The sequence below is a fragment of the Gorilla gorilla genome, chromosome 3, assembly GCF_029281585.2.
Source record: "Gorilla gorilla gorilla isolate KB3781 chromosome 3, NHGRI_mGorGor1-v2.1_pri, whole genome shotgun sequence".
NCBI lineage: Eukaryota > Metazoa > Chordata > Mammalia > Primates > Hominidae > Gorilla > Gorilla gorilla.
Genome location: NC_073227.2, coordinates 108,019,045 through 108,044,373, shown reverse-complemented (window position 1 = coordinate 108,044,373; position 25,329 = coordinate 108,019,045). Strand labels below are relative to the sequence as shown.

The following is a 25,329-nucleotide window of genomic DNA, read 5'->3' as shown; positions in this document are numbered from 1 at the left end:
AAAAACATGCTGATTTTATGTCAACCTACATACATTTTAAATTTCTTGGACTATAACTTTCTTGAAGCATTCTGTAAAATATGGCAATCCAAAAAGATAAGGATAAAAATGAAGCATAGTTAATAGGCCTATTCGTTGTGTGCCAGCTACTCTGCTAGTACAGGAGATAAAATATTGTGCTAGACAGACACTGTCTGTTATATTCCAGTTATAGAGACCAAAAGAAAAAGAATAAGAAGATCTAAATATAACAGTTGAAAGTTATAGTAAGTGGACTGAAGAAAAGAACATACCGGCAGGGCACAGTGGCTCACGCCTGTAATCCCAGCACTTTGGGAGGCCGAGGTGGGCAGATCACGAGGTCAAGAGATCGAGGCCATCTTGGCCAACGTGGTGAAACCCCGTCTGTACTAAAAATACAAAAAGTAGCGGGGCATGGTGGTGTGTGCCTGTAATCCCAGCTACTCGGGAGGCTGAGGCAGGAAAATTGCTTGAACCCGGGAGGCGGAGGTTGCAGTGAGCCGAGATTGCACCACTGGACTCCAGCCTGGTGACAGAGGGAGACTCCATCCCCTGCCCTCCCCCAAAAAAGAATATGCAAATCACATGATAGATATGACAGCTACTGGTGTCAGGTTTAGGTTACATTGGCCTTTGTTTTTACTTTAGAAATTTAGCCACAAATGGTTTTTAAAACTTCAGGCAACATCTTTCTTTACTTGGCAAACTTGGAAATGTAGGTTCTATCCATTTGCCAGGGCTGGCTTTGTGGCTAACCAGAGATTTATGAGAAGGTTTGAGTAGCTCAGTTTTTTTTCCATGGAATGTCACAAAGTTAATGTTATCTTTCTCTTCATGGGACCTTACTTCTTAGTTTAAAAAATTAAAACACAATGTTTCTTATTGGATAAAAATACATATATTTGACTTAATAAAACGTTAATAAGTCTTAAAATAAAAAACTAGACATGTCCCTGATCTTAGTGAGCCAATGTTAAATGCCTTTCTTTTCTTCTTTGGGCACTGGAAATTTTAGCTAGAGTTTAATTGTGTCTAAGGCATCATGCCCATTCCTGATATAGATTAGAGCAATGAATATAATAATCTATAGGTTAGGCCAGCAACCTTATGCCAAAAGATGTTTGGATGTTAGGAAAAAATTTAGAAAAATCAGTCAAAGGCATTTGAAGAAAACAATGTAAATGTGCGAAAGAATGCAAAGATGAAAATTCTAAGTTAATGGAGAATATGAGTGCTTTCTTTTATTCAATGAACAAAGGAGTTTTGTAAATTTGTTTTCACCTATGATCTTTTACAAAGTCAAATAATTAAGGATACGTTACAACCTCTTACTAGTTCTCAGGAAGAATTTATAGAACACTAGAATAACTGTTTCCATCCATTTTCTATTAAAGTTTGTTTATTTTGCAAAAAAGTACAGATAATAATAGAAAATATCTTGCACAGCATACCTTTTTGCCCTCTTTTAAGAAAGCAATTTTTTCTTTTCCTTTTTTTTTTTTTAGAGATGGATATCTCACTATGTTTCCCAGGTTGGCCTGGAACTCCTGGGCTCAGGCAATCCTCCCTCTTCAGCCTCCCAAAGTGCTGGGATTTCAGGCATGAGCCACTGCACCCAGCAAGAAAGCAAATTTATTTTCATTTTACCTGCACAGGGTAACTATTTAAATTTCTTGGACTGTAACTTTCTTTAAGCATTCTATAAAAATGGTCAAAGAGTTACCCATACAGAGCACTAAAGAGTGAGTATTGCAGCGGGTTATAAAAACTAGTTAAGGGATTCCAAAGAATTAGGCTACATTCTATTACTTATATTATTCTTTGACCCTTCTGTCCTGCAGACTCCTTTATTTATGAACTCACATGATAAACTAAGACACTTTTAATCTAGTTTCATATTGTTAATAGCCAATCATACCCCGACGTCCAAAATGTAACTTCCTAAACTAAAAATGTTGAGGTACTCTAACTATACTCTGATGATCTTGAAACTATTCATTTGTTTTTCTCTCATATACTTAGAGAAATGTAGAATATATTTAAATGTAAAACATTATGATTTGTTTTTCATTAGGTTAGATAGTATAAATCTCCCTTAGCATCACGAAAATCTAATCTAGTATTTTTCTTTTTCCCTGAAATATTTATTCATCTTTAAACAACATAACAAGGATGTGGTGATGCTTTTAATGCTGCTATGTTACATTCAAACCTCTCTCTATGTTAGTGCTGAAGACGAATAAATAGCTCCTGGTGGCTCTTGGAAGCTGAAAAACCATGTATGATAAAATATGGCTGGAATAGAGTCTTATCCTGTAGGCCTTAATGGCAAGGAAACAGAATGATTTTAATGTCATGAATCTCAGGGAATTTTGCAGTTTTAGTTAGTTTAGCCTCACAGAACTCTAATTTAATTCAGTTAAGGAGGAACTAAAAGGAAAATAGCGTATACTACTTCATGTAGATATATAAACACACAGAGTCTCTGTCTGACCTCAAGATTAATTATGTAGCTATTTTTCATTATAACCTACACTATTTGATCTGATCATATAATCATCTCGAAGGGGTAAAAGGGAACTTTTTCTCTTAGCTGTGGCATGAAGACATTTTTAAAACATTGATCCTCTCTTTCCAATTTCTCTCAAATTTCCATTTGAGGATCTAGGCTCTCTGAACTTGTCTCCTCAGAGAATGATACAATATGAAGTAGAAGGAAAAACAGAGTCTTCCTTGCTTTGGTTTTTAAAATCCAAAGCCTTAGGGGAAACAAGGATAATCCTGGCACAGAAAAAAAAAAAAAAAAAAAAAAAAAAAGCAGATTGGGAGCCTATTCCACAAGCCACATAGAGGGAAGAGGGCAGGAGTTAGATGAAGGAGAGTGGATTTGTGGGTAGGAACCAGAGAGCTGAGCCTTGCTCCACCCATTTTATGGGGTTGGAGTCCCTAAAAGATGGCAGGATCCTGGAGAGGTTTTGGAGAGACTGGATGAGAAACTGTCTCCCAGTTCCTGGTATACAGCCTTGGCAGAAATTTGAGGTGCCTGGGAGCAGAGGTCATGAACTACCTCTCTCCCTTAGTAGAGTCCTGATGAGAATGGAGGGCTGCACATTGAGTCCAGGCCCACAGAGCCAAAGGCAGACCTAGATTCCTGTGCTTCAGACCTTGACAGAAGCAGCAGAATAATTGTTGTCTCTCAAGTGTGATGAGAAAGAAACAAAAAGAGTTGCCACACCTGAAGGGGTCATGTGGACAGGAAGAGGGATATCTCCTTACAACCTGAGTGGACTGATGACTCAGGACTAGATAACTGTGCAGACAGATGACTGAAGATCTTGTGCCTCCCCACAGGGTGGTGGCACCACTCAAGACTTCCATTTAGACACAGGTCTCGAGAAATTCCTAGGTCTCCAACTGACTGTGGTTAAGTTTGGGCCACCTAGTATATTGGGGACTCAAAATAGAAATCGCTGGAAAGGAAGAAAGTATGACACATTAGGCCAGTTTGTCCATCTCTTTCCCAGGGACTAGCTCTGCAATTTGGGGGCTATAGTCAGACCACAAAATACTCACTCCCTTACATCTTTCCCTCAGGGCAATGGATGCCTGAATGCCTGATATTTATATGATTCTTTTCTGCACCATCAGCCCATATGCTCCACTGAGCACTGGACATTTTCACTTGGATGTCTCAAAAGTACCTTACAGTCAAAATATTCAAAATCAGTTCTCTTCAGTGTGTGGTCTCATGAGTGAGAGCCTTTGTAACCATACTAGTGACAAAGTCAGCAACCTGCCCTGGTCTTCAATAGCCCCCTTTCTGTCACCACCCATTTTCAATCTATCACTTCTCTCCATTTCTACAAATTATCACTTAAGCCCAAGCTACCATGACCCTTCCCTCTGATGGGGTCTACCTGCATTCACTCTGTGCTTCTTAGTCATTCTCTACACTGCAACCTGAATGATTTTCAAAACGAAACTCTGAGCATGTTGTTCCTCACAACTCACCCCCAATACCTCACTCAGATTCCATTATGCCAAATAATTAGCAAGGTGACAAAAGCTCTGCATGAGCTGTCTGCCGTGTCTTTGCTCAGCCTCACCTTGAGCCATGCTCCTCTCACTTGCTGCACCCCAGGCACACTGGCCTCCTTTCCCTTCTATAAACAGGAAAAGCTCCTACTGCCTCAGGGCTCCTACCCATTCATTCCTCCAGGAATACTGTTCTTCCCATCCTCAGTAGGCAATTCCTACTCATATCTGAGATCTCAACTCATTCTCCCTGACCTTGCATATCAGTTAAGTCCTCCATCAGTGGTCTCCAAGCACTAGGTATCTCTCCTTCATAGCAATGATCACACCTGCACTGTTTGTTTATTTATTTGTAATTATTTTGTTACTCTTTGCTTTCCCCATTAGACTGTCAACCCAATGAGCAGTGAGACAATTCTGGACCCTCATTTCATCCACAGTGACCCAGGCACCCAAATTATTGAATGCCTTTCGAAGTCTTCTCAAGTGAATCTCTATGAACAGCAGTAATAATGGTTAGTACTCTTTAAGAACTCTCTCAAGGCCAGCATTATTTGAAGCATTCATTCTATGTGTTAGCTCTCACAACATCATGTGAGGTAGGCAGTGCCATTTTTATCTCTGGTTTTTGGGTGGAAAACAGGCACAAGCTTCCCATAGCAGGCAAGGAGCTCTGAGATCATGCTCATCCCCAACAAACCTCACTGTTTCAGAATATGTGTTCCACCAAAGAGGGACAGCTGCCAATGCCCCATTTCATGATAAGTTATGAATTTCATCTATATCAAATTACATTAATTATAAGACCATAGGAAACTTGCACACATTAAATTCTCATGGAATTTATATGCATTCTCCATCTATTTAATTAACACATATTGAGCACTTACCAAGTGCAGGTTATGTGCTAGAAATTAAAACACAGGAAGGAGAATGAGATGGTCCCTCATTGAGATAGATGGTGAGGGAGAGATAGATGAAGACAGAAATAAATCACTCGGTACAGTTTGATGGAGCCAATACGATTTGACTCTGCGTCCCCATGCAAATCTCATCTCGAATTGTAATCTCCACAAGTCAAGTGAGGGACCTGGTGGGAGGTGATTAGATCATGGGAATCGTTTTCCCCATGCTGTTCTCGTGTTAGTGAGAGAGTTCTCACGAGATCTGATGTTTTAAAAGTGGCAGTTTCCTCTGAACTCTCTCCCTCCTGCCACCATGTAAAAAGATGCTTCTCCTTCACCTTCCGCCATGATTGTAAGTTTCCTGAGGCCTCCCAAGCCATGCGGAACTGTGAGTCAATTTAACCTCTTTTGTTTATATATTACCCAGTCTCAGGTAGTATCTTTATAGCAATGTGAAAACAGGTTAAAACAGGAGCCATTATGGAGATGTCTACAAAGTGCTGGGGAGAGGGAAGGAGGGGGAACCAGCAATCAGGTTTTCCTAGTAGGTGAGGGTGGTCAAGAAAATCATCTGTTACCTCTTGGTTTCCCTATGTGAAAAATGACTCATGGAATCCTGTGAAGGATTCCCAATACCCCTTATGCCCCTCCGTAATCTTCATAACCCCAGTATTTGTTTGCTAGGGCTGCTATAACAAAATGCCATCAAGAGAGCGGCTTAAGAAACAAAAATTCATTGTGTCGTGGTTCTAGAGGCGGTAAGTCTGAACTCCGAAGGGCAGGGTTGGTTCCTTCTGTGGGCTGTGAGAGGGACCATCCCACGCCTCTCTCCTAGCTTCTGGTGGTTGCTGGCAAACTTTAGTGTTCCTTGACTTACAGATTCATCACCCAGTCTCTGCCTTTATGTTCACATGGCATTCTTCCGGTGTGAGACTCTGCTTCTCCCTGTCCAAATTTCCGTTTTTTATAAGGACACTAGTCATACTGGATTAGGGCCCACCCAGATGACTTCATCTTAACTTCACAGTAATATCTGCAACAACCTTATTTCCAAATGTCACATTCTGAGGAAGTGGGTGTTAGAATTTCAACATACGAATTTTGGAGTGGAGAACACAATTTAATGCATAACAGCTCTTTTCATCTCTCAGCAAACTAGGTAACATTTATTTTTAATGTTTATTATTAAATTTATTATATTTATCATAAAGGATAAATGTTTAAATTTATAATAAGTAAATTAATTTAATTGATAGTTAATTAATATTAATATTTATTTTAATAAGTAGTAATTTAATTATTTTTATTTATTTTTGCTTATTGTTACCGTTTTTGCTTATTTTTTGTTCTTTTGGTTTTTGACCCTGACTATAATATAAGCTCCTTGGGGGAAATAATGTATGATTATTTGTTCACTGATGTATACTGCACACCCACAACAGCACTTGGCTAATCAGAGGCAATCAGTAGATTTTTTTTTTTTGAGACAGAGTTTCACTCTGTCATCCAGACTAGGGTGCAACAGTGTGGTCATGGCTCACTGCAGCCTTAAACTCCTGTGCTCAACAGATCCTCCCTCCTCAGCCTCCCCAGTAGCTAGGACTACAGACATGTAAAACCACACCCAACTAATTTTTATTTTTATAGAGATGGGCTCTTGCTATGTTGCCTAAGCCAGTCTCAAACTCCGGGCTTCAAATGATCCTCCTACCCTGTCCTCCCAAAGTGCTGTAATTACCGGCATGAGCCATTGTGCCCAGCCAGTAAATATTTTTTAAATGAACGAATGAATCAACAAGAAAGAAACAGGTAGAATGGAAAGGGTTTGTTTGTCTGTCTCCTACCCTCATTGTACTTCTGGGTTGCAAAGAAATGCTGCAACTAGATATAAACTATGCAAACAGATGATAAACAAAAATAAAATAGTTCAGGGTAGGGGGGATGTCTGTGTTGGGAAAGATGAGAAGACAAAAAGAATGACAATTTATAGCCTTAATTTTCCCTCTTCTCATTCTTAGAGGTTCTCCCATAAGAATTTTTGAGAATTAAGAGGTGCTTCCCAACCTCTAATCTTGTGGCTTTGAATCCTGCTAGGTGGCCCATTTACTCCTGATCTTCTCCTATGAGCAGCTGACCTCTTTGGATTTTACATTTAAAGTATCCAAGACCAGAATTTCACTTTCTGGGCTGAAACAAAAGCATCCCTATGGTGTATCTGGTATAGAGCTGCAGACAAAGACAACTAGATGGATTTTTTTTTTTAAATGCCACCCACAGAAAAGCATTTTTGAGGAAAATTCTTCAAAGAATCAAAACCATCATTCTCCACCCTCTTCGAGTTTGTCTCTGTGCAGTGGTCGCATTGTATCACATAAATGTTGCTTTGCTCGTGTGATAGATCATCTCTTCTGAAACTCATTCTTCAGCAATATAACATGAATGGGATTGAATGTCTTTGTACAGAATCCTATTTTATGGGTTTGTGTGGTTGGTGGGTGTCCATCAAAAACCATTTTTAAAATAAGCACATCTGCATTTTTCCCACCTCTGCTAGGAAATGACCAGGACTGTACTCTTCTCTGGGGGCCAGTACTGGGACGAAGCCACACAAGGTTTCTCTCCCTGCCACATAGGTCTGCTTTTGTCGACTGCAGTCCTGATTCTTATATTTGCTCCCTTGTATTTTTTAGAGATAAATAGGCAATCTCTTTCTTAGATCGTTTTTATCTCTCTGACCCTCATTTCCTCCTCTTTTCAATCCATTCATAAACCCAAAACCTGCTTCAGCATACTTCTATTAAAGTATCTATAAAAGCAGGAGGGAGGCTGCCCCCATGTCAGCAACCTGCGGGAGTCTCGAGCTCTCAGGCTGCATGGTCCTCAGCCAGGGCACAACCTAATGGCGTTTTGGAAGGTGCTGCCTGTCACCTCTCCTGGGGCCAACAGATGACAAAGTCTCCATCCATCATTGCAAGCTCTCAGGTCTGAAGTCCACTGCAGTCAGCCTTCCCTGGTGGTGAGCTGCTGTCAGAACCTCCCCACTACTCCTCTGGGTGGCCCCAGTCTTGTGCCTATTTCCCTCTCGTGGTCATCAGGTCTCGCCCAGGTAAGTGACCTGCCCACAAGGGACATTCTGCTTGAGAGCCTTTTAAAAAGTCAGGTTTATTATGGCATAACTTAAACAGTAAAGTACAGTTGGATGGGTTTTGACAAATGCATGCAGCCCTGAAACCAGTACCACAATTTAGATACAGTATTTTTGTCACCTTAGAAAGTCCCATTGGGCCCCTTGGAACTCAATTCCCTTCTCCACCCTCAGCCATATACAGTAGGTAATGAATATTTGATTAGCAAATATTTAGTCACCTATTAGACAAAGAGAGTTCTAATGTCCAGTAACAAGAACTCAGTCCAAATGCCACAGGAACAAAGAAACCAGCCATTTAACCTACCAAACACAAAATATACCAGGAAAAAACAGGACAAAAAAAAAAGCAAGAGGGAAACAAATGTTTTAATAAAATAATTGCATTTTGCAAAACTGTAAACTCCTAAGCCTTCTGAAAAAGTCTGGAAGTTCCCTTCAGAATATCTATAGAAGATCCTGTCTCTTCATTTCACTCTAATAGTAAACATTTTTTTCCCAAGCAGTGATATTTACAATAAAAATTTAAAAACATTTATTGATTTGTTTGATAATTACTAGTATAGTCAGTCTTTAATTTACAAATGGGTTGTGATTTGAAAGTTCACTAGTAAATCAAATGCTTCTTAATATTTTTTCATAACTATGTTGTCAAAAATGAGTACACAAGTATTGTATAAGAGTATTATAATATTTATTAGTTGCCTGAATTCTAGATTCCAGAACCTGGGAACCAAGTAGTGCAGAATCAAGGTACATATACGATAAATTTTTAGGAAGTAACAGGACTTGACATGGATCAGAATATAAAAGTGACCTCTATGGAAGAATAAAATAACTACTCCTATGATTTAGATTTGGATAACTAGGTGGATGGCAATGTTACAAATTGAGAGATAGAATGAGGAGTGGAACTGGGGTGAGAGGATAGCAAGTTACATTTGACATTTGTCCCTACATGGGACATTTAGGTAGGAAAGTCTAGTTGGAGTTGGATATATAATCTGAAGTTTGGGGAAGATGTCATCTGCATAGAGGCAATTGTTGAAACCACAAGACTAGATGAGATTTCCTAAAAGAGTATGTGGTATGAAAAATGCAGTTGACCAAAACACTGATGAAACCTAAATATACAATGTATGGTTCCATAAAGAGTGAGAAAAAAATCAAAAAGACTTTTTGGAATATCATTATATTATTCTCCAAAAAATTAAAGCATGCAAAGTAAATCTGAGTTAAGTATCACATAAACCTGAATCTCAAAAAGGTTATGGAACAAAAGTGTCAAGCTTTCATAAATATCCGCTGGCCTCTACAGTCTGCCAATCTACCAGTTGCGTTATAATTACCTGAGAAACTTTTTAAAGATAAAAATTCTAAGCCTGCTCCTGTGTATTTTGATTTAGGAGGTATTTCACAAGACTCAAAACTGACCATTTGTAAAAGATTCTAAATCTGACATCATGCCAGCTTTGGAAACTTCTTCTTCATAAAACTTTCACTCCTCACTGCCTCAAGTTGCACACAACGTTTTTTTCTTATAGAAGAAAATAAGTCTGGATGTATTTATTGAACATGGGAATGCATAGCTAATGACAGAAAGTACCTTCCATTTTCCTACTAGCACAAACCTTTGTGACTAAGAGAAACGTATAATTGCCAAGCTAAGAAACACCTGTAAATAAAAGAGATAGTTATTATAAAAATGAGCACCTGTACACAGTGTTTATTTTATTGAAAAGATAATGGTTTAGAGGAAGAATCCAAGCTATAATAAAATTAATTATTGTTCTGCAAGCCACCCTAAAGAAGGGTTTCCAATGAAAGGAATTCATTGTCACTATTCAGCTATGCACATGACTGCCCGTATGTCAACTGCTATGACTGCTTTTTGACCTGCAACATTTGATACTTGGATGGTTTCACACAGTTTTAGCTACTCAGTATTCCACAGAATGCTGATTTTCCTCAAGATGTTACTAAGTGGTGCACTAAGTAAGTATTTGTCACATAATTTTAAAAATTGCTAATTACTTTATCTTTTGGAGTTTCACAAAGAATATTAGCAATATTAAAGGCCTTGAAAAGTCATGCAATCAAGATCCAGTTAATTTTGTTTATTCTGTTGTTTCCTGCTATGGTTTGAATGTGTCATTCAAAAGCTCATGTGTTGGAAGTTTAATTCCCAATGCAGTAGCATTGGGAGATGGGGCCTAATAAGAGATGATTGGGTCATGAGGGCAGATCCCTCATCGATTAACATCATTATTGCAAGAGCAGCTTAGTTATTTCCAGAGCGGGTTGTTATAAAGCAAGTACAGCCCCTGGTGCCTCCTTCTCTGTATTGTGTGCTCACTTCTGCTTCTGCCCTTCGCTATGGAATAATGCAGCACAAGGTCCTCACCAGACACCAGCACCATGCTCTTGGACTTCCCAGGTTCCATAACTGTAAGAAATAAATCTCTTTTCTCCATAAAATACTCAGCCTGTCTGTTAAAGCAACATAAAACAGACTAAGATATTTCCCAAATTTCTTATGACCACATTTTGCTTTTTACATGAAACACAGTGTTAGAAATGTTGCTCCATATAATACCATGAAAAAATTTTAAATTCCAATGAGATCAAGAAAAAGAATAATTGGTGGTCATTTGTTGAATATGAAATGAACAGAGCCTTAATATAATTTGGAATAATAGCATTTGACTGTAAATCTTGATAGTACACAGTTTCTAGGCTAAGATAGAGTATCTAAGCATATTAGTAGTGTAAATAACAATTTCAAAGGAAATATTTTAGAAATTTAAGGCAGCCTACTAACTTCAAATCTTTTAGAAATATTCATCTCTCTAAACTTATTAGTCTAATTAAGAATATTACTTCCTATTTATTGAAGTAATTCCTAGGAGCTTTTTCTTACTAATGCTATTCAATATCCAACCTACCTTTCTGGTTGCATTTCCCCAAACCACGATCACTACTCCAGACTCCACAGCACTTTCAAACACAAAATGAATTTTCAAAATCTTCACACCCTTGCTCACACTGTCACATTGGCCTAGAATTTCTTCATGATTCCTATTGCAAAACTCCACTCAAGTACTTGTTTTTCTGTGATCTCCTCCACAAACCACTAATGACCCTTACACATCATATCAGGTTTTGTATAAATTTATCTCCCCTCCAAAGTTGTGAATCCCAAGAGAAAAAGAACTAAGTCACATTTACTTGAGTAACATGTAAGAAAGTAGGGTTTTAATATATTTTTACCATAATTAAATGTAGAATATTCTATAATTCATTCTTTTTCCTAATTAAAATTAATATCCTCCATTGGTCTGAATAAAAGAAATTTAGCAGAAGGCATAAAACAAATTCTAACCCCAACAAAATTCTTCCCTTAAAGTTTGGGCCTACTTGGAGATCTAATTTATAATAGTTTGTTGAAGGCTGGCAAAAAAGTATTGAGGAGGCTCACCATATAAATCCTTTAAACACAGTGGAGTTGATTAGGGATGCAGAAGCTTTGGACCAGCAATAAAGCATTTTGTCCTGATGCAAAACCTAAAATTTGACAATATAAGTGTATTAATCTGTTCTCACACTGCTAATAAAGACATACCAAAAACTGAGTAATTTAGAAAGAAAGGGGGTTGAATTGACTCATAGTTTAGCATGGCTGAGGGGGCCTCACAATCATAGCAGACAGTGAATAGGGGCAAAGTAACCTCTCACATTGTGGCAGGCAAGAGCACATGTGCAGGGGAACTGCCCTTTATAAAACCATCAAATCTCATGAGACTTATTCACTGTCATGAGAACAGCACATCCACCATGACTCAATCACCTCCCACTGGGTCCCTCCCATGATGCGTGGGGACTATGGGAGCTAAAATTCAAGATGAGACTTGGGTGGGGACACAGCCAAACAATATATTTCCATCTGGCCCCTCCCAAGTCTTACGTCCTCACATTTCAAAACCAATTATGACTTCCCAAGGGTCCCCCAAAGTCTTAATTTATCTCAGCATTAACTTGAAAGTCCACGGTCCAAAGTCTTATCTGAGAAAAGGCAAGTCCCTTCTGCCTAGGAACCTGTAAAATCAAAAGCAAATTAGTTACTTCCTAGATAAAATGGAGGTACAGGCATTGGGTAAATACAGCCATTCCAAATGGGAGAAATTGGCCAAAATGAAGGGACTACAGGCCCCATGCAATCTGAAATCCAGCAGGGCAGTCAAATCTTAAAGCTCCAAAATGATCTCCTTTGACTCTATGTCTCACATCCAGGTCATGCTGATGCAAGAGATGGGTTCCCATGGTCTTGGGCAGCTCCACCTCTGTGGCTTTGCAGGGTATAACCTCCCCCTGGCTGCTTTCATGGGCTGACATTGAGTGTCTGTGGGTTTTCCAGGCACACGGTGCAAGCTGTTCGTGGACCTACCATTCTGGTGTCTGGAGGATAGTGGCCCTCTTCTCATAGCTTCACTAGGCAATGCCTCAGTGGGAATTCTGTGTGGAGGCTTCAACCCCACATTTCCCTTTCACACTGCCCTAGCAGAGGTTCTCCATGGAGGCCCTGCCCCTGCATCACACTTCTGCCTGGACATCCAGGCATTTCCATACATCCTCTGAAATCTAGGCAGAGGTTCCCAAACCTCAATTCTTGACTTCTGTGCACCTGAAGGCCCAACACCTCATGTAAGCTGCCAAGACTTGGGGCTTGCACCCTCTGAAACCATGGCCTGAGCTGTACCTTGGCCACTTTTAGCCACAGTTGGAGTGGCTGGGATGCAGGTCACCAAGGCTGCACAGAGGAGGGGGGCCCTGGGCCTAGCACATTAAACCATTTTTTCCTCCTAGGCCTCTGGGTCTGTGATGGGAGGGGCTGCTGTGAAGGTCCCTGACATGCCCTGAGACATTTTCCCCATCCCATCGTCTTGCCAATTAACATTTGGCTCCTCACTACTTATGCAAATTTCTGGAGCCAACTTGAATTTCTCCACAGAAAATGGGTTTTTCTTTTCTATTGAATCATCAGGCTGCAAATTTTTCAAACTTTTATGCTCTGCCTCTCTTTTAAACTCAAGTTCCAATTCCAAACCATACCTTTGTCAACACAAAAAAACTCAATGCTTTTAACAGCGCCCAAGTCACATCTTGAGCACTTTGCTACTTAGAAATTTTTTCTGCCAGATGCCTAAATCATCTCTCTCAAGTTCAAAGTTCCACAGATCTCTAGGGCAGGGGCAAAATGCCTCCAGTCTCTTTGCTAAAACATAGCAAGAGTCACCTTTACTCCAGGTCCGAACAAGTTTCTCATCTCCATCTGAGACCACTTCTGCCTGGACTTTATTGTCCATATCACTATCAGCATTTTGGTCAAAGCCATTCAACAAATCTCTAGGAAGTTCTTAACTTTCCCGTGTCTTCCTGTCTTTTGAGCCCTCCAAGTTGCTAGGGAGTTCCAATCTTTCCCACACTTTCCTGTCTTCTTCTGAGCCCTCTAAAGTGTTGCAACCTCTGCCTGTTACCCAATTTCAACATCGATTCCACATTTTGGGGTGTCCTTATAGCAGCACTGCATTCTGTCAGTACCAATTTACTGTATTAGTCAGTTCTCATGCTGCTAATAAAGACATACCTGAGACTGGGTAATTTATAAAGGAAAGACGTTTAATTGGCTCACAGTCCCACATGGCTAGGGAGGCCTCACAATCATGGCAGAAGGCTAATGAGGAGCAAAGTAACATCTTACATGGCAGCAGGCAGGAGCGTGTGTGCAGGGGAACTTCCCTCTATAAAACTATCAGATCTTATGAGACTTATTCACTATCATAACAGCACAAGAAAAACCTGCCCCCATGATTCAATTACCTCCCACCAGATTTCTCCCATGACATGTGGGGATTATGGGAACTACAATTCAAGATGACATTTGGGTAGGGACGCAGCCAAACCACATCAATAAGTAACACCAGCAACAACAGAGTAGAAGTACCAAGCATTAGCCTAAGGGCTTTACATGCATTTATTCATATAATCCTTATAATTACTCCATAAGGTAGTCAATATTATTATCTTTCCCACTTTAAAAAGAGGAAACTGAGGCCCAAGGAGGTTAAGTAACTTGTCTAATATTACACATCATATGAATAGTAGAACCAGGATTTGTCTTCTAGATTAATCTTGATGGGAAAAATAGAACCAGTAAATGCCATAGGTATGAGGTTTCCAGAACTAAGATATCTATGTTTATAGCTCAGTTTTAATAGTTTTGTGGTCTTGGATAAGATATTTTCTTTTTTCTGTTTGTGTTTTCATTGTTAAAAATACCATATGACAGTTTTTAGAGTCGAGTGAGTTCTTTGCTGAGATCATCTGGTTGTCTCAGGTTCTAGCCTGCAACTAAGAGTTCCTTATCCAGACTTTCAGAGTTGTTCCTGAGAATAAAGGATTTTTCCGTGGGAGGGCCATTCTACCTTAATAGTCCATGTACTGTCAGTTCCTGGAGGTTGCTTTTGGATTAAGAAATTTCAGTATCTTATGGGCAAGGCTTGACTTTTTTTTTTGCAATACAACTCCCTTAACTGTAGTAAGCTGCTGGATTATCTTATTTTTTGGACAATACCCGTGACAGAAGGGTTTGCCATCCATACTCTGAATCTGTAGTTGAAGCAGGGCCCCACACTGTTGGCTTCTTTGAAACATAAATGAATACTCTGCCCTTTCTGCTAGCTTTGAACTTTATACAATTGGCCTCAGGATTCTGTAATAGGGTAGGGTGGTAGTGAAGCCAGTCAATACGTTCTGGAATGCCATGCCTATCCCCAGGCTATATTCTGGCCCATGTGCTGGTCAATGAGAAACACTGAGTCTTTTGACAGGGAGTGAATTTGCAGCAGACGATTTTTGAAAGAAAATCAGTGCTTCCTGATTCTTTTAGTTTCCACCAAATATCTTTGTTACAATTGCCAAAGACCCCTCGTTTTGTTTAACAAAGCACTTAGTTTTTTAGCTAGTTTTTTAAGCTGCAGCAAATTTGCTGGTTGCAATACAGCAAGGCTCTGATCATCTCATGCTTTGTAACTTCTAACATCTTGCTTCAGCTAGAAAATGGCTTTTCTTCACAAGATTACACACTTATTCCTCATGCCTGTAACCCCAGCACTTTGGGAGGCCAAGGCAGGTGGATCACGAGGTCAGGAGATCGAGACCATCTTGGCTAACACGGTGAAACCCCATCTCTACTAAAAATACAAAAAAATTAGCTGGGCATGGTGGCGGGCACCTGTAGTCCCAGCTACTCGGGACGCTGAGGCAGGAGAATGGCGTGAACCCGGGAGGTGGAGCTTGCAGTGAGCTGAGATCGCGCCACTGCACTCCAGCCTGGGTGACAGAGCGAGACTCTATCTCAAAAAAAAAAAAAAAAAAAAAAAAAAGATTACACACTTATTCTGATATCCCTTATCTGCCTTCCAATGGGCCCACCTAAAGGGAGCTAGTCTCTTTTTATTGTCATTGAATGCCACATTTCCTATAGCTTCTAAACACACAAGCATTCTGCTAAGTTGTCCCAAAGCCTCCTTGCTCCAGCTTCAGTGAGCATGAGGCCTGAATCCCAACAGACAAAGGAGATGGTTTAGCTGCCTGCTTTGGTACAGCACAACATCTGCAGTTTCCCATCCTAGCAGCAGAATTCCCAAGTCTCATATAAATTTCTCAAGCCTCACATGCTAGAATCTATCTTTTGCAGTATCCCGGTTCTTCCATATTCGTTTCTAATTAGTAATTTTCAGTCTCAAGTAACTAACCCAAATCTAGCTAGTGCAAGAAGAAAATGAGAAATTTATTGGAAAGATATTAGGATAGTTGATAAAATCCAATGATAGTAATAGGTTTCAGGAACAAGTTGAAACCAGAACTGATATTTTCTGGTTAGCTTCATTTGTCTTTCTCCCTTCATCCCAGCTTTCTGTTTCCCAATTTGCATTTAAAGAAAAAAAGAAATTTAACTAGTGATAACTTTGTTTTATGAGTGATAAGCCTGAGCACCTTCATTTACTCTTGCAGTTGCTGGTGAAAAAACAGTTAGACCCAGGTTGGGTCACATGACTCAGTAAACCAATCAGCTATGACCAAGGGCCACAGTATAGAAGTGGGACAGAAATTATGTGACTGGAGAGAGAGATTTAAGGCGTGATTCTCAGAAGACAGGTGCTGAGTAGTCGAAGTAATATGTGTCCAGTTGCTGTAGCCAATGTTATCAAAACAGGTAGAGGAATCTTATATAGATTCATCTCCATTCAACTGATTCATTCAATGGTGATATGGCTTCTTACAGTGTGTTTAGAATCATGGAAATAGGCAGACACAGTGATTCACAAATACGTATTTAATTAGTTTAAAAATAAACAAATTAATAGAAATCTCTATCAATTCAACAGAAGTTAATTTTAAAGAACTTCAATTAGGTGTACTAAAGAAAAAGAAACAAAAACAAAAACAAAAAACCTCCACTTAATTACCAAAGAGAAGTACCTTAAATCTTAAATATTTGCTCTGGCTAGGCATGGTGCCTCTACCTGTTATCCCAGCACTTTGGGAGGCTGAGGCAGGTGAATCATTTGAGGCCAAGAGTTCAAGACTACCCTGAGCAACATAGCAAGACCCTGTCTCTACAAAAAAAATTTTTTTAAATTAGCCTGGTGGCACATGCCTGTAGTTTCAGCTATTTGGGAAGCTGAGGAGAGAGGATAGCTTAAGCCCAGAAGTTCCAGGTTACAGTGAGCTATCATCTCTCGGCACTCCAGCCTGAGTGACAGAGCCAGATCCTGTCTCAAAAAATAATTGCTCAGAAATTTATTTTCTTCATGAACTGCAGATCTGAATATGTATTCCAACATCTGGGAAGTACAGGGAAGGTATTTCTCATTATATTCAATGATGAGACAATGTATTGTTGCCTTCTTGCTCTATCTGGCTCAATCCCAATACATCTATGCAAAGGAGGATCATGCTAAGTACTGACACAATTATTGTTTCTCTAACAAAAGTAGGGAATCCTGTAATCCCAGCACTTTTGGGGCAGATCACTTGAGCTGAGGAGTTCAAGACCAGCCTGGGCAACATGGCAAAATCCTGGCTCTAGAAAAAAAATACAAAAATTAGGTGGATATGGTGGCATACACCTGTGGTCCCAGCTACTTGGGAGGCTGAGGTGGGAGGATTGCTTGAGCCTGGGAGGTTGAGGCTACAGTGAACTGAGATTGTAGTGAGCCACTGCACTCCAGCCTGGGTGACAGAGTGAGACCCTGCCTCAAAAAAAAGAAAGAAAAAGTAAAAGAGGAAGGGAGGGAGGGAGGGAGGGAAGGAGAAAGGAAGGAAGGAAAGAAGGAAGGAAGAAAGGAAGGAAGGAAAGGAAATTAGGGAATTTCTAGATATTGTAAGCTGTATTAACCTCCTGCTTCTTACATACTAATATCCTTGTATAAAAGGATAGCTGTTATTTATTATCAAAAGATGTTGACAAAAATTCTCATGCCTATAAATTCAAGCATGTACCATGGTGTCCCTCATGATCCCTACCTTTCCTTCTTTCAACTTAGTTTAAAAATAGCCATGAAATTTCTCACTTGTTTTGGAAAAACATTTGGGAAGGAGATTCATCCTCAGTATCAATAGTGACATCAGGTAGTTCTCTTGTAGCTATTCAAAATGAAAATACTACTCAACCAGGCTAGAGTTTAGCTGGAGCTCTGGTACCTATTGTTCAATTTGGCTCTATGGTCCTTATGTAGTAGTGCAATGCTGCTGTCCATGGGACTACCCACCACCAAGGAGAGACTCTTTAAAAGGAAAAAGGGGTGGATAAAGTTTACATAATTGTGCCTTGATTCTTTAATCATTTACTCTTAAAAACTGTTTAATTTGAAACAATTTCAAGCTTGCAGAAAAGTTACACAAATGGTGCAAGAAAGACTGTTTTACCCTGAACCATTCGAGAATAAGTTGCCAGTATGCCCCATGACCTCTGAATCCTTTAGTGTGTAATTCCTACTAACAAGAACACTGTCCTATATACCCACATATAGCATCAATATTATATAGGAAATTAATGTTGATATATCACTACAACTAACCTCAAGACTCCATTCAACTTTTCCAGTTGCTCCAATAATATCCTGTATAGAAAAAGTATCTAGTCCAGATCACATGCTACACTGAGTTGTCATTTCTCCATAGGCACCTTCAATCTGATACAGTTCCTCAGTCTTTCCTTGACTTTCATGACTCTGACTATATAGATGTAGATATAGATATAGATATATAGTCTCTCTCTCTCTCTCTCTCTCTATATATATATATATATATAGTCTCTCTCTCTCTCTATATATATAGTCTCTCTATATATATTTGGTCCTTACTTCAGGTTCCTGGCACAGAGCTGCTAAAACCCTTAGAATTTCTTGGATTATATAGCGGTGAGAGGAATCTTTTTTGTTGTTCATAAAAGCCTCTTTCAACCATACCTGAGTTTATGCTAATGAGGCAATTCTTGGAGGATCATGGCTGGTTGCCAGAGGAACCAGCCTTGTGATTAGAGGGTTGAAAATTTCAGCCTCATCCTCCAGTCTCCTGTGAGGGGAGAAGGGCTGGAGATTGAGTTCAATGACCCATGGTCAAAGACTTAATCAATCATGCCAACCTAATGGAAGCTCTTTAAAAGAAAAACCCTAAACAATGGGATTAAGAGAGCTTCCAGGTTGAGCAAGAACACATGTATGTGCCAGGAGAGCAGCAGACCTCAAACTCCATGGGGACAGAAGCTCCTGTGCTTGGGACTTTCCTAGACCTTGTCCTATGCATCTGTTATCTGGCTGCTCATTTGTATCCTTTAAAATGTCTTTTGTAGTAAATCAGTAATTGTTAGTAAACAGTTTCCTAGGTTCTGCGAGATGTTCTAGCAAATTATGAACCTAAGGATGGAGTTGTGGCAACCTCCAATTTGCAGCCAAGTCAGACAGAATTAGTGGGTAACCTGGGAAGCCACTGCTTTCTACTGGCATCTGAGGAAGGAGGACAATTCTGTGGGACTGAGCCTTTAGTCTCTGGGGTCTGTGCTAACTCTGGGTAGGGTCAGAATTGAGTTAAATTGTAGGACACTCAGTTGGTGTGTGGTGAAAATTAGAGAATTAGTTGATGTGGGGGGAAATCATACTTTTGGCGTCAGAAATGTTGTGAGGATAAGAAAAACTTGTTTTCTTTTTTATTGACTTTGACATTTTTAAAGGTGACAGATCCGGTTCCATATGATGGAATATCCCCGCAGTTCAGTTCATCTGATATTCCTTCAGAAGCAGAGTCAGATCATGCTTCTTTGGCAGCAACATCATAAAAGCAATTCTGTGTTCTCATTGTGTCTGTCAGGTGGCACATGGTTTTGATTTTTCTCATGATTGGTTATGTTAGCTTTGATTACTTGATTAAGGTGGTTTGCAAGGCTTCTGTACTATACTGTTTTTTTTCTTTTTAACTAATAAGTATTCCGTAATAAAGTAAGTTGAAACCATGTGAATATAACATCCCTCAACAAAATTTCAATGTATTCATTTATTCATTTATATCAGCATATCCATTTGCTTTTTTATCTTCCTTGGGTAAATAAGTCATTAGCATTCTGCAGCAGATACTGTCTGCATCTGACCAATAACTCTGATTTCTGTACTAGCCAAAGACAATGCAGCTCTCTCCCTGGGGGTTCTTTCAGGCTGTAGGAGAATGCTCTAGCCTTGCTCAGGGCAAGCAGGAAGTCCTGAGGAGTTAATGTCCCCAAGGGCAGTTCTCAACCAATGAAGGTTGAAAGCTCATATATACCACTGCCCACCCCGACCCAGCTTATTTGTTCCTTGAGTTGGACAACTCTGAGCCTGTTCCTCACTGCTTCCCGGAATTCCTCAGAAGGACTGAGCCCCAGTGACCTGCTTCAGTATCTCCTGGATGACATAATCTTTATTATTGGCTCCCTTCCGCTTTCCATCGAAATTTCCCACACTCCTACCTCTGCTTCCTGGGATGTCTTATGAATAAGGCATTTTTACTCAAATCCTTTTCTCAAGCTCTGTTTCTGGGGAGTTCAGCCTAAGACACAAGCCAGCCCACACCATGGAAACATTAAAGATTTCTCGGTGTTTGCAACAAACTCATCATCTGACTATTTGGGTATTATTTGGTCATTCCTTCAAGGTCATTCCTTTGCTTTTCTTTATCTAAATGAAGGGTTCCTCTCCATGACACCAATTTCCCACCAAAGTGTTAAGCAAAAACAGGTGGACAGAATCAATTATTTCAGAATGTCCCCCAACTCCTTATAGCAGTGGCAAACCAGCCCAAAATTGTGTTAGCAAAATATTGTTGAAACAAGGTGCACGCATGCCATCTGGGTCAATCAGCTCATTAAAGTCAGAAGATTATGCAATTCGTTTCTTACTCTTTCGTATTTCCACAGTATGTTATGGTCAGTCCCTGAGGCTGACCAAAGCATCTGTTTCCCATCCTCCACAGTGTAGTTCTACTGGGAATTACCATTTTTACTTCATAAAAGCAAATGCATACACTGCACGGCATTTTCTTTTCAAGAGAAGGTTGAAATAATAATAATGTACTTGGACTTGCTATTCTTAACCCCCCTCAAAACCACGCAGTACAAACAACCACTAGACCAACTCTGTCTGGGAAGAGCATATTTAGAAAGAAGGAAGACACTATAGACAGTACCACATACAAGAAAGAAAATATAACGTCTCAGCCTGATACACTGTGGGATGCTGCAGGATGTTGACTCACTTTGCAACTATAGTCCTTCCTGAGCTTAGAAAAAAAACTACATAGTCTTTTATGCACTAAGTACAGCTCAAACAAATCTCTCCTGACCCTGCATTGCTGCAGTACTAGATGTCGCCAATGTTAATATCTGTATTGGACACTCTGTGTAATTATTTTTCCAAAAGAGTAGACCAAACAATTTCTCAAGTATACAAAACTCTCTGTACACACAGTACTCTCCTGTACAAGCAACAAGGATAGTTTGACAAGTGAAAAGAAGCAAGAAATATTGATGAAAATTTGAAAATAAACACATAGTTTCACCCTAATAAAGAATATATTTGCAAATAACACAACCTGCTAAATCTTGCTGGCAAATAAAGTAGATCCAACCATTCCAGCAGCCTCTCCTGAGGGAACTTTGAGTTTTTATGAAGAAAGTTTCCATAGTTATAAATAAATGTTCCAAACATCCCTATAATTACTTGTTTCTCCTAAAGTATTATCTGGGCAGAAATTCATTTTACCTTACGCATATTTTATAACTGATCAGTAATAAGGAATTTAGTCCAGGAAGGTACATTTTTACTCTGGGCAGGATAAACTGTAAACAGGCTACCTCTACCTACAATGGTGTGCATTTCCTCCAGAATTCTACCTCTCATCAGAGACATGAGAGTCCTCTTGGCTGACTTCTGGACTAGGTACACATAGGATCACAGATCAAGTCAATGACTTCTCAGCAAAATCTGCAAGAAAAAAAATCTTTCCCACTCAAACAAAAGTGGCTTCTACAAAGAAACTGGTTTGTACAAACTAATAACCAAATCCTTTCTGTCTTTCAGCTCCTTATTGTTGGCCTTGGGAAGATGTGTTTGGTTCCATTGGGGAATCCTCAGAGGAAATGGAAGCCTGTTTTACTTGTTTGTTTTCACGGCCTTTGAATAGCCTGGATGCTTCTACAGTCATGTGTGCCAGGAGTAGAGTGTGCGTCATTGGTTTCCCTGGACTTTCTGGTCCTGTCCAAACCGCCAGTTCTGTTGATTTGCCTTGGTGAAAACATCCTCTCCAACTGATAGCTTTTTCATAACATTAAAAGTGAGTATGTAAAATGATTTGAATCACACTTTTAAAACCAAAGAAAAAGGCTAAGACAAGATTTTCCAAGTACTTGGTAAGATTTGAGGAAAAAAATTTCTGCAAACAAATTTTAAAAATCCATACTGGAGAAAAAATGAGGTAATATAATGAATACTAAAGTCATGTTTTAAGGAATGTTTTATCTGGAGTTTACCATCTTATAACAAATATTTTTGAAGCTGAAGTTAACACCTGTAATAGTATCTGTAGGTCAGTGGACTGATTCAGAGACAAAGGGCTGTTTTGCTTAAATATCATGCCACCTAATTAGACTCTACACTTTTTAATTTAAAAAATTCTAGTTTCTTTTTAGTTAGAATTAAAATGAACTATATAAAAGAGCTATAATATGTAACTGCTTCTTATCAGTCACTGGTTATTTATTAAATATTTATTTGTGTCCACAGTTGTGCCAAGTTCTAAGGAAATGTGAATGAAATATGAAAACATGATTTTAAACTTTCATAGACTTTCTGTTAATTAGGGGGAGGGATGCAAAACAACAATTTTGTTTTGTTCTGTTTTGAGACAAAGTCTCACTTGTTGCCCAGGCTGGAGTGCAGCAGCGCCACAATGGCTCACTGAGGCCTCGTCGGGTGATCCTCCCACCTCAGCCTCTCGAGTAGCTGGGACCACAGGCATGCACACCATGCTCAGCTCATTTTTGTATCTTTTGTAGAGACAGGGTTTTGCTGTGTTGCCCAGGCTGGTATCGAACTACTCGGCTCAAGCAAACCACCAACTTCCGCCTCCCAAAGTGTTGGGATTACAGGCGTGAGCCACTGCACCCAGCAAAAACAACAGTTCTGATTATATCATTTCAAAAATTTCCAGTGACTCCCTCTTTTAACCAGTGATACCATTACATGGTATTTAAGGACTTCCTCCATGTACACTATCCCACAGTTCTCCTCCAGACACTCTAAAGCACAGTTAGACGACAGCGGCTCATTAGTCCTTGATAGTGCCCTCACCAGACTCCACGCCTGCGTCAGGCAGTGCCTGCCAGAGTGCTCTCTCTCTCGGTATCAGAATCTTCTACCTCAGTTAAATGAATCATTATTTCTTCCTCATTCCCTTCGTGGTAGAAGTAAGCCTTCCCTCGTCTAAATTCTTTTAGCTGTCTTTATTTCTCATGGTACTTTTTAAACTCAAAACACTACTATAACTATTTGTGTATATTTCTTATTTGCCCAACTAATATTAACTTAAGGCTTTTGTAATAGCATACTTGTCTGTATATCTCCATATATGTTGCTTAACTCAGTGTCTGATTTATAATATGTATTTAAACATGTAGTAGTTGAATGAATGCACATTTGAAATAATTAGGCAATAATTAAGAATAATAATTGTGTGGCACTAAATGCAGATAACAAGAGAGTAAAAGGAATTTGAAGGAGAGGGTAAAATCACTTGTCTAAGCAGACTAAATGGAGGATTTAAGCTTGGTTTGGATCTTTAGGGCTGATGGTGCAAATTGGAACCAGAGTGGCTAAGAACAAATAGAAGTAGGAGTGTGGCTGCCAGATTAGAAGAGGAGAAGAAAGAAAACAAAAGGTAAGGATACAAGAGGAAAGTTTCGGGAATTACCTAATGGTATGGCTAGGCAGGAAACACGCAGGCCATAAGACCAGACTTGATTAGCTGGAATCCCAGAAAGTAAGCTCTGCTTCCAGGATTCAGGCTGTTTGTAGAGAAGTAGCATGTTCAAGAGGAAAAGAATGGAGTTTTGCGTTTTAAAAGGGCTGGATCTGATATCAGTTTCACTATCGTTTTTGTTAGGCATGGGATTCACTAATCCTGCGTTTTCTCATCAATAAAATGGGAGTTATAACTCCCACACAATTGGGTTGTTATGCGGGTTAAGTAAGATGCTATGTGGGAAGTTCTTGACACAGAGCTCTCAGTAAAAGATGACCATCATTAATGTTTGCTATGGGCTCCAATTTGAACACTTGTTAGGTATGTTGTCTCCAGTCCATTAGCAGCCAGTTGGTCTCTGGGACTTGTCCTCTTCCTGATTATTGCAGAAAAAGCCTTTCTCAAATTAAGATGGAGATCCTGATAGAAATGATCATGATGATGATGATGACGATGAAAATTATAACAGAACTTATAGTAGCTAATATTTATTGAGTGCTTATTATGTGATAGGAACCATGTTAATTGTCTCATAAGAATTACAGCATTTAATCCTAACAAAAATGTATATTGTAAATGAAACAACTGGGACTGATTTTTGAGCATTGTAGCAGGGGTCCTTTGGAACAAAATGTGTCTAGATCCCAGGAATCCCAGTCACTAGAAATACAGTGGAAGCCAGAACAGGGAGGCCAGGCGCAGGGAAAAGGCCCCTAGATGAAGAGGCTTACCCCACCATGGAATCCAAGACAGTAGTCAAAAGGGGTAGGAGTCTCAGATCAGACCAAGGAGGGGCTTTCTACCAGGGACTCTGATCCAGCAAGCAGGCCAGCGTTGGGGGGAGCCCAGGCAGCAGGCACTGCTTTAGGCAGGTGGTGGCACTGTGATTCCAAGCAGGGGCCTTCTCAGCAGCAGGAGATTACAGGAAGCAAGATACTGCCTCCCTGGGGAAAGAGTTTAGCAAGAGCTAGGCATGATAAGGACACCATCTCATGAACTAGGGCAAAAATGTCAAAAATCTGTGTCTCTTGTACAATTTGAGCAAGGAAATGGCCCCCGGAAGCCTGTGTTTGAGACCCAATCTAGGCCTAACAAGGAAGAATATTGTGATTGATTAGCGAAGTCTGCCTCTAGTGCTAGGGAAAGAAGCGACAATATACTGCTTGTGAATCTTGGCTGTCCTAGAACAACCTGGAAGACTTGAAGAAAAAAGGAGAGAGATTGGTATAAAAGGGGATTATTGTGAAGGGACTATGCAAAGCTTTTAGGGGATGCAGGGAAGGAGAAAAGGTAATTTTGAGCCTGTCAATTCTGCTGAAAACTGAACAGAAGGATCATGCCTGTGACAATTCTGTATACCCCCTTTCCCCAGGCTGTGGCCTTCTTAAGTACTGAGAATAGTGTCCTGATGCCCCAGCTGCCCATGTGCTCCCAAAGTAAAGGCTTGGGATCCAATGTGCCATGTTTCCAATCTGATATTTTTAAAGACTCATGAGTTTCTCAGAAAAATCCAATATGTATCTCAGAAGAAATCACATTGAGAAACAAAATATAGAAGTGGGCAAAAAAGATATACACATATTAAATTTATTATTTTTATAATAATATTAACTG

General features: G+C 39.7%; 1 long non-coding RNA gene across 1 annotated transcript in view; it reads left to right on the top strand.

Annotated features, from left to right (window-relative positions):
• The first annotated feature begins 5,665 nt into the window (after positions 1-5,665).
• LOC129533028 (uncharacterized) overlaps positions 5,666-25,329 on the top strand; it is a 43,891-nt gene continuing 24,227 nt past the window's right edge. The window contains exons 1-3 of the long non-coding RNA XR_010133238.1: positions 5,666-5,719; positions 21,777-22,029; positions 23,537-23,631. This is a non-coding gene — a long non-coding RNA (uncharacterized lncRNA). The remainder of the gene's footprint in view (positions 5,720-21,776; positions 22,030-23,536; positions 23,632-25,329) is intronic.